Genomic DNA, 13,404 nt, shown 5'->3' on the forward strand with positions numbered 1-13,404 from the left:
TGGATGGAGGAATTGGGACAGTTTTTTTCCATTAAAAAAAAAAAAACGCACTCCTGTATGGGATACCTAAGATGGACTAGCAGATTTAGATACACTAACAAATTGAAGCCAAACTCCATCTCACACTTTATAAGCACTTACAGTAAACATTTTTTTTCCTTTTGGGATAAAGGTTTTACATAAATAAAAGCTGAGCATTGTAAGCACCTCTATCAGTGGTAAAAGGTTTGTCTCATCCCTGTAACTGCTATAGTTTCAAGAGAGCTTGTTCTCTTGAAAAACAATATATTAACTGGCAGGATCACCAGGGGAAAATAAAGGACAGAACACCTAAAAATATGAAAGGTGAACTTATCCTTTATGCACAAACAAAAAAACGAAGAAAACACGAGTGATCCCCCATGTCTGTATTCAGTAGTCCAGATATAAGTCTTAAAGAAGAGTTCATCCTCCTCCTGGGTATAACAGATCCCTATCTGATAAATGACTCCATCCGTAAGCAATTAAAGTTTTAAATCTCAAACAAGAAATGAGGACCAATACTTTTTTTTTAATTTAAAATAAATATATATATATACACACACATCTTACAAGCATGGGAGAAGTACTATAGCAAACTGGCATGTTTATTGTATTTGTTGAAAAATCTGCTTATAAATGATTAAATATTTTGTATACAAGGATATCTTCTATTTGTAAATCTGGCTTTTCCCTGGATTGAGCAACTTTTCTAAGTCAGCGATGCAGAAAATGATCAGTGCTGCCAAAATGGGAGTGCGTAAATGAAATCCAAATCTGGGAAGTGTGTACTCCTATGGTAGAATAGGCACATACAGTATAGGAAGAAGACGATTGGTGTTCTGTGTTCTCAGTTTAATTATGGATTTTTTAAGCTGTCCTCATTAAAACCATAGAACTTTTTCATGTAGGTAATGGTACTTAGAAGGTGCAGCCAAACTGATGAGTCTGCCTTCGTGAATGTAAGTCATGTCAGTGTTAAGCATTCACTTTGCTCCGTCTCTCCATCAGCCATCTGGGTACCAAGTCTGATACATTTTAGAGCCTTTTTCATAAAATGTTCTTGGCAACTTTTTTTTTTTAATAAGAGGTCAGTCACCAGATCTTTCCTTAGCCCTCCCCAGTTGTATGTGCTTGGGATCACCATGTAGAATGTGATAATATATGTGCATAGCCAGGTTGCACACACATATTAAGGTAGATTCATACAGGAGCCAATTAACCTACAATCATGTCTTTGGAAACCAACATGAGCACAGGGAGGACTTGCAAACTCCATGCAGATGGTGTCCTGGCCAAGATTTGAACCAGGAACCCTAGTGCTATTTTCTGTGTTGCCTGTACACACTGTACTGAGTTCTGCAGTTGGGAAACATTGTTCAATAAGGTTGATTTCCCGCGAAAAGCTTGCTTTTCTTGAAAAACTGTTCTATAACGTAAATCCTCTGTGTTTTTTTCTGCTTAGAGACCTAAGCAGAATGACTTAAAATGCCTTCTCTTCAAGGTTCTATCTTCTGCCATTTGTTTCTAGTCTTTTTTTCATGTTCTCCAGCGTTGCGGAGCTTTACAACCTGTCCACTGGGTAATGTTAATACAGTTTTCCTAGCAAGGTAAAAAAAAGATTAAGAGCTCATTTAGATTTATGCATATGTGTAGAGGTGTTTTTTTTTGGGGGGGGGGGTTATTGTTAAGTGGGTCATACATCAACATGTATTGTCAATGTGTAATGTCACGTGTTACTGGTGAATTTCTAATTTGTAGTGGGCAGGGTTAACGATCACTAACCAAGGCTTCCTAAATTATAGGCAAAACTTTTTTTTTTTTTTCTTTCATTTTGGATAGAGTAAGCAGGTTTATAACCCGTCAATTCTTTTTATATTGCCATCTGTGTTCCATCGGGAATATTTACTTTCACTTCCTGTCCCATTGGAAAAACAGGAAGTGAGAGGAAACCCCTACAAATTAGAGAAATCCCTTGAGGACCCCCAGATAACCAGAATCAGTGTCCCCATTGGAAGTTTTCCCCTCTATTATGTTTCTGGAGACAATCCAAAATTTGGGATATTCTTTTACTTTCTTTACAATGGATTTTATTATAGACAACGCAACAACATATGAACAGTCAGAGACATGCTCATTAACACAAAAAAGTGAGGTGTACATTTCTGTTAATGAAGGACATAACAAATGCACTAAAATATTGACGCATAGAATAGTAGTCAGTGAACTGATGGGCAAAGACCAAGGATAGTTACTAAAGTCGCATACAGATGATGGGAAAAGTTAAGCATAAAATCTCGTGGGAGGCATATCAGAACTCTACATCTAGAACTTCCAAGAAAGTCCAGGGATATTCTTTTACATTCAATGATAATGGTAAAGTGGACAGATAGAGAGGGCAAAGCTCCCTAATGGGGACACAGACAGCAATGATAAACAGCCAGGTGTTCTAATCATCTGTATTCTATTCAAAACTAAAAAAAAAGTTTTGCTTTTAGTTATACTTTAGTCCATGTTGCCAATGCATTAATGCTTGTTATTTGCAAACATACCAAACTACAGTACAAGGATAGGAACAATTGACATCTAATTCAGTTCTGTTACTGGCAGCGCAGTGTTGGGGAATGGATTGCATCGCATCATGCTGCGCTGAAAAAAAATGTTTTTTTCCCAGTGCACACTACTGCAACACAGTGGTAAGAGTTGGCCCTCTAGGGAACAAGACTTTTATTCCCTGTCTTGTGTTAGTACAGCACTGGGCAATGCTCCCGTCTTTCCTGCTGTGAATGAGCCCTGACTCGCCTGATCTAATTCATTGTCCCACAGTTTGTGTATAACAATGTTTTTATTAATCCTCCTAACTATGGGGCTCTGGTGTTTACTGCTGTTATGCAGTCTCAGGAGCTGGGAGACGGTGTATGGTATAATGCTGATAATATACATGGTTTTAAGGCAATATCAACTGCTTTCAATGTCAGCAACAGCTGGATGGCTCAAGGCAAATTTCTACCAGCAGTTTCTTTTAGAATGGTGAAATAATCAAAATCCCTGGCTGTAGGTTGCTTTGATTGTTTGATATTTTTTTTCTGAGCTTCGTAAAAGCAGATGAAATTGCCTGAAAAATACCGATTTGTGTGGTCACAATACAGGTTGTGTGCAGCACATCAAGAGGAGCTCTCAATATTAACCTCTATATACATCCTATTGAAGCAAGGCCCTAAGGTTAAATCACATGGGAGATATGTAAGTCTAAGGTTACAGTAGATACTATGAGCTGTGACTTGCATGGAATAAAACACCTTGCCTGTGCTGCTGCAGAGTGTGTATATATGTGTGTGGAAAAAAAAAAATATATATACAGTATATGTGTATATTAACTGCATAATGCCATTTTATTGAATGCTACTTACTACTTTAGGTTTTTTTTTTCATGAAATTACAATTTACATATTTTCTTAAAATTGCAAGGTTTTATTGCAAATGTAAATTTGGGGTTTAACCATCAGTAACCTGTCAATGTGAATTTGACCTTGTATTTAACACCTTTGTTCATCATCTTGAATTGCCACTTGTATCCCTGCAAGCCTTGTATGCCATGAAAAGAAAGTTCACACTTCCTCATGTTTGCTTGCTCATATCTTCTAAATGTAATGCTCTCTGAAAGTGGCAAAAATGTGCTTCTCAATAAGTACACTGTATATCCGTATTTACACCACTGACTTTTTTCTTATTTTATTTTTTTATTAAATTCTTAGCTCAACTTTTTACCTCCATCCATGGGCGGACTGACCATTCGAGCACTCGGGTACTGCCCGAGGGCCCGGGGTCAGTAGGGGGCCCCATGAAATGCCCCTGGTACCTTTTTTCATAGGCTTTTTTGAGTGTGGGCAAGGACACGGGGCCCCATGATCCCCTATTGCCCGGGGGCCCCATGAGTTGTCAGTCCGCCCCTGCCTCCATCTCTGTGTACTTTTCACACATTAAGGCCTCATGCACACAGGAGGGTTTAAAAACACTGCTCCTCTTGTCTGTAGCGTTTTGGCAGACAAAAAACCTGATGCTTGTAAAAGTGTCTTCTGCTTTTACACGTGTTTATTATTATTATTTATATACAGTATTTATATAGCGCCAACAGTTCGCTCAGCGCTGTACTTTACAATGGGAGACAATACATGAAACCATACAATAACAATACAATGCGATACACGAGGGGTTCAAGGGCCCTGCTCCTTGGAGCTTACAATCTAGGAGGGAGGGGATAGTGGTACAGGAGGAATAGCTGTGGGGGATGGAGTGGTAGGAAGAGTGGAGGAGATTGGCGATTAGCAGAGTGCGGGGTAGGCTTCTCTGAAGAGGTGGGTTTTCAGGGTGCGCCTAAAGGAGAGGAGAGTAGGTCATAGTCTGATGGATTGGGGTAGGGAGTTCCAGAGGATGGGTGAAGCCCTGGAGAAGTCCTGGAGGCGGGCAGGGGAGGAGGTGACCAGGGAACTAGAGAGAAAGAGGTCTTGTGAGGAGCGGAGAGTACGTTTTGGGTGGTATTTGGATATCAGGTCGGTGATGTAGTTTGGGGCAGTGTTATAGACAGCTTTGTACATCAGTGTCAGCATTTTGAATTTGATCCGTTGGGCAATCGGAAGCCAGTGGAGGGATTGGCAGAGGGGGGTGGTGGAAACGGAGTGGTTGGTAAGGTGGATGAGTCTGGCCGCAGTATTCATGATAGACTGAAGCGGGGATAGCCTATGGTGAGGTAGGCCAGTGAGGAGGGAGTTGCAGTAGTGAAGTTGTGATATAATAAGGGAGTGAATGAGTTGCTTAGTAGTCGATGGGGTTAGGAACGGACATATTTTGGAGATGTTGCGGAGGTGGAGTCTACATGAGTTTGTCAGCGATTGGACCTGGGGCTGGAAGGACAGATTGGAGTCTAGGATGACACCAAGTACTACGGCTTGTGGGGTGGGACTGATGGTGGCATTGTTGGTCATGATAGAGAAGTCGGGGGGGGGGGGGCACGGGTTGGGGGGAAAACTAGGAGCTTGGTTTTGGAAAGGTTCAGTTTGAGGAAGTGGAGTGACATCCAATCCGATATGTCGTTCAGTAGGCTAGTGATTCGGGCGGAGACTGAAGGGGTGAGGCGAGGGGTAGAGAGATAGATTTGCTTGTTTACAGGCAGCAAGCGCTTGGACGTTAATTCATTTAAATGCCCAGAATAATAATTTATTCTGGACATTGAAATGAATTAATGCTCAAGTACTATATTCACCTCTGTAGCTATAGACGTGAAAAAATAATTTCCGAAGTTCACAAAAGAGGCACAGAAATCTTCCAGCGCTCTAATGTAAACAAATTGGGACATTATGTCTGTGCGAATGCAACACTATATGCAAGTAGCAGTGCATAACTGTACAACCGCCTTCACCCATTAATGTCTATGAGAAGCTGTACACAGCACTGGGGCTCCTGGGTGCAGAAATACTCCCATTTGTACAGGCGAATGCAGCCATATGCATGAGCCCTTTAAAGACCAACTGAAAAAGGCTTTGTTGTGATTTTGAGAATGATTTACATCACAATACAAATTGTTAGAGAGGTCATTGAGGGTTTGTTTGCTCTTTTACTGTATGATAAACGTACTTTACAAAACTTTCATGTCTTCAGACTGGGCACAGATGCACTTTAAAGTGAACCTGTACTAAAGATAAGCTCCCAAACTAAACCCCTACTACCATTATGTAGATGATGCCCTCCAGTGCCTTTACCTTTATGGCTTTTCTCCACTTTCCTGATCCTCCGCAATGGTCTCTGCTCCTGCCAGGTACCATGTCACTGCACAGGGTCAGGAAAAAGGATGCCACATAAGTGAAACAGGGAGCATAAGATCAAATAGGCCAGATTACAGAATCATGGGAAGTGAAAATGTGAGGATGAAATGGCATATACCTGATGGCATCAGCAGTGCTCTCTGCATCACCTTGTGTACTATGATGTTCTGGGGGTGGGTCCCTTACACCCTACACACCCAGTATGTCCTCAGTCTTTCAGGTTGAGTGTAGCTGAATGTACTTCAGCCTGGAAGAATAATAACATCAAATGGCTTTTTTTTTTTTTAACTCTTGCTGAAGGTTTTGGTAAAAAATGCTGGATTAGAGCTTTAAGGCAGCCCATAATGAGTTTAGGTGACAGTAATGTCTAAGGTGAAATGGAGAAGCTTGCTGGTTGAATGCTTACACACTGAACACTGACCAGATGGATATGAAAACTTGTGGCTATAGTTCTCCATGCAGAACTGACTGTTACTGTTTATGCTACTCCCCACATTTGTGTAGGAATTGTATAAATCCTGCATCTTTTCCTACTATTTAGTGCTAGTTTGTTATATCCACGGTGCACAGGCTGATGTACTGTTTTGCTTTTTTCCATGCTCATGCCTCTCTGTCTCCATCCTCACTTCTCTTTTTGATCATTCTTCCTAATTTCCATCAAAGCCCATTCTTTTCTCAGATCATTTTTTTCTGCTTCAGCTTGTAGTATACCCGTTCTCCCATCTGATCATCCTCCACTTTTCTTCATACCTTCCTTCGTCTATGGCATTCTTCTCTGCTTCCATTCCTGCTGGCTCTCCTCCTTCCCTCTGTGACCATTTTCCTCAACTTCTAACCTGGACGGATCAATTATATTACACAGATGTACACAAATTCTGCTACATTTTTTACAATTAACATTACACTCTAACGAAATAACTTCAAATGTAACGTCTCCCAAAATGACTCCATTCATAATTAGGCATATACTTTGTATTTGCAAAAAAAACAAAAAAAAACAAAAAAAAAAACACTTTGACTGTTTTATTTAAGCAATCCACAAATTGGTCATCTTTTAGTCTTTGTTAAAATGTTTCTAAAGGCGGGAAATGGTTTACCTTAATGCATTCCCTGCATTAAGGTAAAAAATGTCTCATTGGTTATATCACCCTCTCACCTCCCTAAATATTTACTTGAGTGCTATCTTGATTCACTGTTGTGCCCAAATGCAGCAGCACTGCTCTCTCTTCCTCTTCTCAATGGACTCAGTGAGAGCAATGGGAGCCATTGTCTCCTGATGCTGTCAATCAAATCCTGCGAGGAGGGAGCAAGGGGTGGGGTCAAGCTGTGTTGCGTGTGTCAATAGATGCACACAACTCAGGTGGGGAGCAAGCTCACAGGTGCACCCCCATAGGAAGTGACTTTCTATGGTGGCACACCAAGAAGAGGAGGAGTCGAGAGCGCCAACAGGGGACACAAGAAGAAGAGATTCATGGCCTCTGTGCAATGTACTGCACAGATCAGGTAAATATACCATATTTCTTTTAATTCATAAAAAAGTAAAGCTTTACAGTCGGTTAGCTTTTTGTACAGGGTCTAGGTTTACTTTTTGTACATGGTCTAGTGCAGCCTTTCCCCATCCCAGTGGAATGAACCCATGCTAAAACCATTTTATTATGGGGAAGTGGGAGAAATTTGCCTTACATTGGTAGCTTGTTGGAAAAATGCTGTCCTAGAATGGTGGTCCAAATGCCACCCTTAAGAGCAGATACAAAGTTCATTGATGTATCTTAATACTAGCTTTGCCAAGAGACGTATGTTTTGGAGCCATATAGCCACCATTGTATGGGGAGGTCAATCAGGCACAGCTCAATGAACACCTAGAAACCTTTGGAGGAAGGCTAAATAGACTGAGGAAATTGTGTCTCTATTTTATTACATGTTATTGCTATTTACCTCACCATAGTAAATTGTTCAATTTCCTTTGTGTGCAGTCTAGTGCAGCCTTTCTCAACCTTTTTACCCTAGCAGAACCCTTGAAATAGTTTCCAGGTCTCAAACAACCAATGCTGAAACCAATTCATTGTGAGGCAGTGGGGAGAATTCCCTTTATATTGGTGGTCAGTTGGAAGAATGCCTCCCCTACATTGGTGGTCCAAATGCCACCCTTATGAACAGATACGTAGTTCATTGATGCTTCTTGATACTGGCTGTGCCGAGCGGTGAAGGTTTTGGAACCATGCAGGCACCTTTGTATGGGGAGGTCAGTTGGGCACAGCTCAAGGAACCCATAGAAATCTTTGGAGGAACCCCAGTGTTTCACAGATCCTTGATACTGGTCTAGTGGGTATCCATTATTATTGATTTCATTATAAAATATTGGTAGCTGTAAGGTGTTTTGTGTGTGTGTGATCTTTTCACTATTTGTACAAACAGAACTCTGTGATATCGTATTGCTATGGTTTATTGCCCTTAGCTGCTCTTTTACCTTTGCCTTAGAAAATAGGAGAGCTTGCTTTTTAGCTGCAGTGCCATGCCTTTTTGATGTTTTCTCTAATGCTTACATTATCAAATAAAGGGTTGTTGGTATATATTTAATGAATGGAGCGAGTAGGGTTTCTGTGTGCAAATGCACAGTGTTTATTTAACAATATCATTTATTTATTTTCTTGTTATCATTGGAAAAAGAACGATGTGCATTTCCACCTGGCGGTTTAGCTATCTTCGCTCACAATGTTTGCTCCTGGCAAGAGTCTGTCTACTTTTCTGAGTGTAAACAAAGCTAAATGCTAAAGACAAATATGGAATAATGAAGTGTTAATCTGGCGGGCATCAAAGCTGGCGCACACGTTCTTGATGATGCTTAAACAGAGAAATCGGCATTCACACCATCTGCTTTGTCTGCATGAGGGCAAAGTATATTGAATAATTACAGCTGCACTGAATGGAACAGCTCAAAATGCATTAAGGTAGTATTGCAAGTGATGACTCTACCAAGAGCCAGAGGGCCTGGAACTAAAAATTCAGATGGTGCTGCCATAGTTTTTGGTCTCACTTAAATATTAAAAGCATATTCATGAAGTACTTTGGTTCAAAGCATAACTATCAAGTATGCCCCTCCCTTTTTTTTTTTTAACTTCTTCATTTATCACCTGGTCCAGCCAGGACCTTGGAGACAAATATTCCATCATCACCACATAAACTCACCCTCAAGTGTGCTTTTGACTGTCCATCAATACATCACAAGTCTGGTAGCCCTGGTGCATGCAGTTTGTCCCACTGTCACCACATACAGTTGCAAGAAAAAGTATGTGAACCCCTTGGGATTACGTGGAGGTTTGCATGAATTGGGCATAAAATGTGCTCTGAACGTCATCTAAATCACAACAATAGAAGAACACAGTCTGCTGAACATAATACTACACAAACATTAGATGTTGCTATGGTTTAATTGCACATAACATGTAAACATTCACAGTGCAGGGAGGAAAAAGTATGTGAACCTTTGGACTTAATAACTGGTTGACCCTCCTTTGGCAGCAATAACCTCAACCAAACGTTTCCTGTAGTTGCAGATCAGACCTGCACAACGATCTGGAGTAATTTTGGACCACTCCTCTTCACAAAACTCTTTCAATGTAGCAATATTCTTGGGATGTCTGGTGTGAATCGCTCTCTTAAGGTCATGCCACAGCATTTCAATCGGGTTGAGGTCAGGACCCTGACTGGGCCACTCCAGAAGGCGTATTCTGTACTGTTGCAGCCATTGTTTTGTTGAATTACTTGTATGCTTTGGGTCATTGTCCTGTTGCATCACCCATCCTCTGCGGAGCTTCAGTGGGCAGACAGATGGTCGTACGGTTTCCTGCAAAATGTCTTGATAAACTCTAGAATTCATTTTCCCATCAATGACAACAATCCGTCCAGGCCCTGAGGTAGCAAAGCAGCCCCAAACCATGATGCTCCCTCCACCATGTTTTACAGTGGGGATGAGGTTTTGATGTTGATGTGCTGTGCCTTTTTTTCTCCACACATAGTGTTGTGTGTTCTTCCCAAACAACTCAATCTTGGTTTCATCTGTCCACAGTATATTTTGCCAGTAGTGCTGTGGAACATCCAGGTGCTCTTTTGCAAACTTCAAACGTGCTGCAATATTCTTTTTGGACAGCAATGGCTTCCTCCGTGGTGTCCTCCCATGTATTCCATTCTTGTTTTAATGTTTTCCTTATTGTAGATGTGTCAACAAAAATGTTAGCATGTGCCAGAGATTTCTGTAGGTCTTTAGCTGACACTCTGGGATTCTTCTTTACCTCATGCAGCATTCTGCTCTGTGCTCTTGCAGTCATTTTTACAGGACGACTACGCCTAGGGAGAGTAGCAACAGTGTTAAACTTTCTCCATTTGTAGACAATCTGTCTTACCGTGGACACATGAACATCAAGGCTTTTGGAGATACTTTTGTAACCCTTTCCAGCTTCATGCAAGTCAACAATTCTTGATCGTAGGTCTTCTGAGAGCTCTTTTTCTGCGCGGCATGGTTCACATCAGACAGTGCTTCTTGAAACCAGTAAACCCAAAACAGGTGTGTGTTTTTTAAGGGCAGGACAGCTGTCAGCAACACATCCAATATCATCACACTGATTGGAGTCAAAGTTGGCTCACTCCTGGCTCCAATTAGCTCTGGGAGAAGTCATTAAGCTAGGGCCTCACATACTTTTTCCTACCTGCACTGTGAATGTTTACATGTTATGTGCAATGAAACCATGGCAACATCTAATGTTTGTGTAGTATTATGTTCAGCAGACTGTGTTCTTCTATTGTTGTGACTTAGATGATGTTCAGAGCACATTTTATGCCCAATTCATGCAAAACTCCACGTAATCCCAAGGGGTTCACATACTTTTTCTTGCAACTGTACATACAAATCAGTTTTTTTTTTTTAGTTTTTTTGCACATTTAAATATTCTGTGTAAAGACTGGGTTCACAATTTGTAAAAAGTGCCTGTAAACCCTTACATATACCCTCTGAAGTGACTAGCCTCAAGTGATACACAGAAATGAAACAAATCATCCTACATAAGTTGTATCTGTTTATTAGCCCTCTCCTTTTGTATCCATTCAAAGTCCAGAATTTACACAGCATTTCTGTGTTTTCTGGGGGCAGAAACGTGTCACACACTGCGCAGCATAGAACAGGGAGATGAGTGTAATCTGAGAGCTGAGTGGAGGGAAGGACACACCCACCCCTCTAAACAGTCTCATAGGGAAACATGCACATCCTAGGCTGTCAGCCATATGCTGTGTGCTGTAGTGGGAGGCCGGGAGTCTCCCAGGATTGTCTGGCATTGACATACATTGTCAAAAGTGGCTCATGCAGATAGCAGGGGAGACAGAAATCACATTACATGGCTCAGATGGAGGCAAGTACACACCGTAGAAGGATGTGCTTTGTTCATTTTTCATTTCGGAGGTTTACAACAACTTTAAATATTCTGTCTAAGGCCTCATTAACACGAACGGCATTTTGGCTGCACTGTCTAATGCAAGGACAAGGGAAATTGTTTTATTTCCTGTGCTTTCAGTTTACAGCAATGCATTGTAAAAGTTTTAAAGCGGAACTTCACTCTCTCAATTAACATGGACTATTTCTAATCCCTATGCTGATAGCATTAGTAAATAGATAGGAAAGTATATCATAGTTACTTGTTTAACCCCCCACCCCCTTTTTTTTTTTTTTTTTGTATTCCTTCGTTTACTTCCTGGTTTCCAAGGCAAATGATGTGACACATCCTAGGGGTCTTCAGGAGGGGAGGGTTCTCTGCTCAGCCAATGCCTGAGCTAAGAACAGATGGACTCCAGGAAGTAACTGCTACGTGAATCATCTGTCCTTACTCAAGATAGCCACTGCCAGAAATGCCAGGAGGTGTTTTTCAAAATTATTTCTCATCAAAATAAAGCATGGAGACATGGATGGATGGAGTTTGTTTTGAATATTAAAATGAATTGTATAGCATTTTTGGTTTGTGGTACTCAGATGCAGTGCAGCTCCACTTTAGGAAAGGTTGCAGTTTTGTGCAATGCATGATAATGGCATAGAAAGTAAAAAAAAAAAAAAGTTTAGAATGTTAAAAGTGCATTGCAGTGCACAACAATTCAAAAACACATGCGTGAGAGTGTTCGTTATGTGAAGGAGCCCTTGGAGCAAACACATCAAGGTGTCTGATATTATCTTTAGGGCTCAAAATTTGCATTCATGTGTGTAGCCTCAGTGCATCACCAAGGATCAAACTTTGGGCATGTCGCAGCTTTAGTAGTGAGAGCAGAAGAATAGTGCATTTGCTGCACTGCATCACAGGTGTGTTGGGATGCCACGCAGTATGCCTAAATGAATATGATGGCGCTTATTAGTTAAACCCTTTACATATGCACTTCTCTGATTTTATTCTGCTGGTGTAGGCTATGCCCTGTCCAACTGCCTTTAACCACTTGCCCTCCAGAGCATTTACCCCCCCCCCCCCCTCCTGACCAGGTCATTTTTTGCGATACAGCGCTGTTACTGTCAAGGATCCAGATATGACCAGAGATGTGTGGACTGACACAGGGAACAGCAGGCTTCAGGAATAATGTAATAATAATATTATTTATTAAGAGCTGCACAAATATACAAAAACGCACAGTAAACAAAAACCAAACCTTCAACTAACATCAATATGTTCAGGTACACAGGCGTAGTCAGGGCTGGAGAGGTGGAGTGGTCAGGCAGACCGGGTCAGGAACAATCGGGCAGATATGGCACAGAGGGGCAGGCAAACGGACAGTCAAAAAGGAGAGCAGGGTCGGTGCAGGCAGAGTTCAGTCGTGGTCAGAATCGAGCAGGAGAGTCAAGCAGGTAGAAGACAGGATACAGGTTCAGGATAACAAGGGCTCATAGGAAAACACCAAGGCATTGATTGCAGGCCTGGTACTGCTTAAATACACCTCCTGCAATCAGCCTCAGGTGATGGCTTGACCGCAGGAGGTGAGATCCTGGCTGCTGAAAAGCACCTGCTGGTGAGAACTGATACTGCAGCCCACACAGCAAGTGAGCCCCAGCTCCTCCAGCGGTGAGTCCTTTCCTGACAGTACCCCCCCTTTCAAAGGAGCGACCTCAGGACGCTCCAGACAGTCCTTAATGGGCAAAATGTTCCACCGCCTGGGTCAGGTAACTGGCTGGATATCCCACTGCCAGAGTCAAGCAACTGGCTGGGTTTCCTGCTGGTAGACCTATCTTTATGCAGGAGAACACAGGAAGGCAGATTGCTGGACACAGGATCTCCAGAAGCAGGCTGGGAATCAGGTATTGGCCAGTTTAGCTGGACATCAGGGGCTGGCACATGAGGCTGGGCAGCAGGCACCGGGTCATCAGGCTGGGCAGCAGGCACTTCAGGCTGGGCAGCGAACAGAGACACATCAGGCTGGGCAGCGGGCACCGGGTCATCAGGCTGGACAGCAGGCACCGGGTCATCAGGCTGGATAGCGGGCACCGGGGCATCAGGCTGGATAGCGGGCACCGGGGCATCAGGCTGGATAGCGGGCATCGAGCTGGATA

The 13,404-nt window shown here is 42.1% G+C and overlaps 1 protein-coding gene across 1 annotated transcript in view; it reads left to right on the forward strand.

Moving 5' to 3' along the window:
- SERPINI1 (serpin family I member 1) overlaps positions 1-13,404 on the forward strand; it is a 91,092-nt gene that overhangs the window by 851 nt on the left and 76,837 nt on the right. The window lies entirely within an intron of this gene.

Source organism: Staurois parvus, unplaced genomic scaffold (genome assembly GCF_062004578.1).
Source record: "Staurois parvus isolate SC_StPar_1 unplaced genomic scaffold, SC_StPar_1.0 ptg000155l, whole genome shotgun sequence".
Lineage (NCBI taxonomy): Eukaryota > Metazoa > Chordata > Amphibia > Anura > Ranidae > Staurois > Staurois parvus.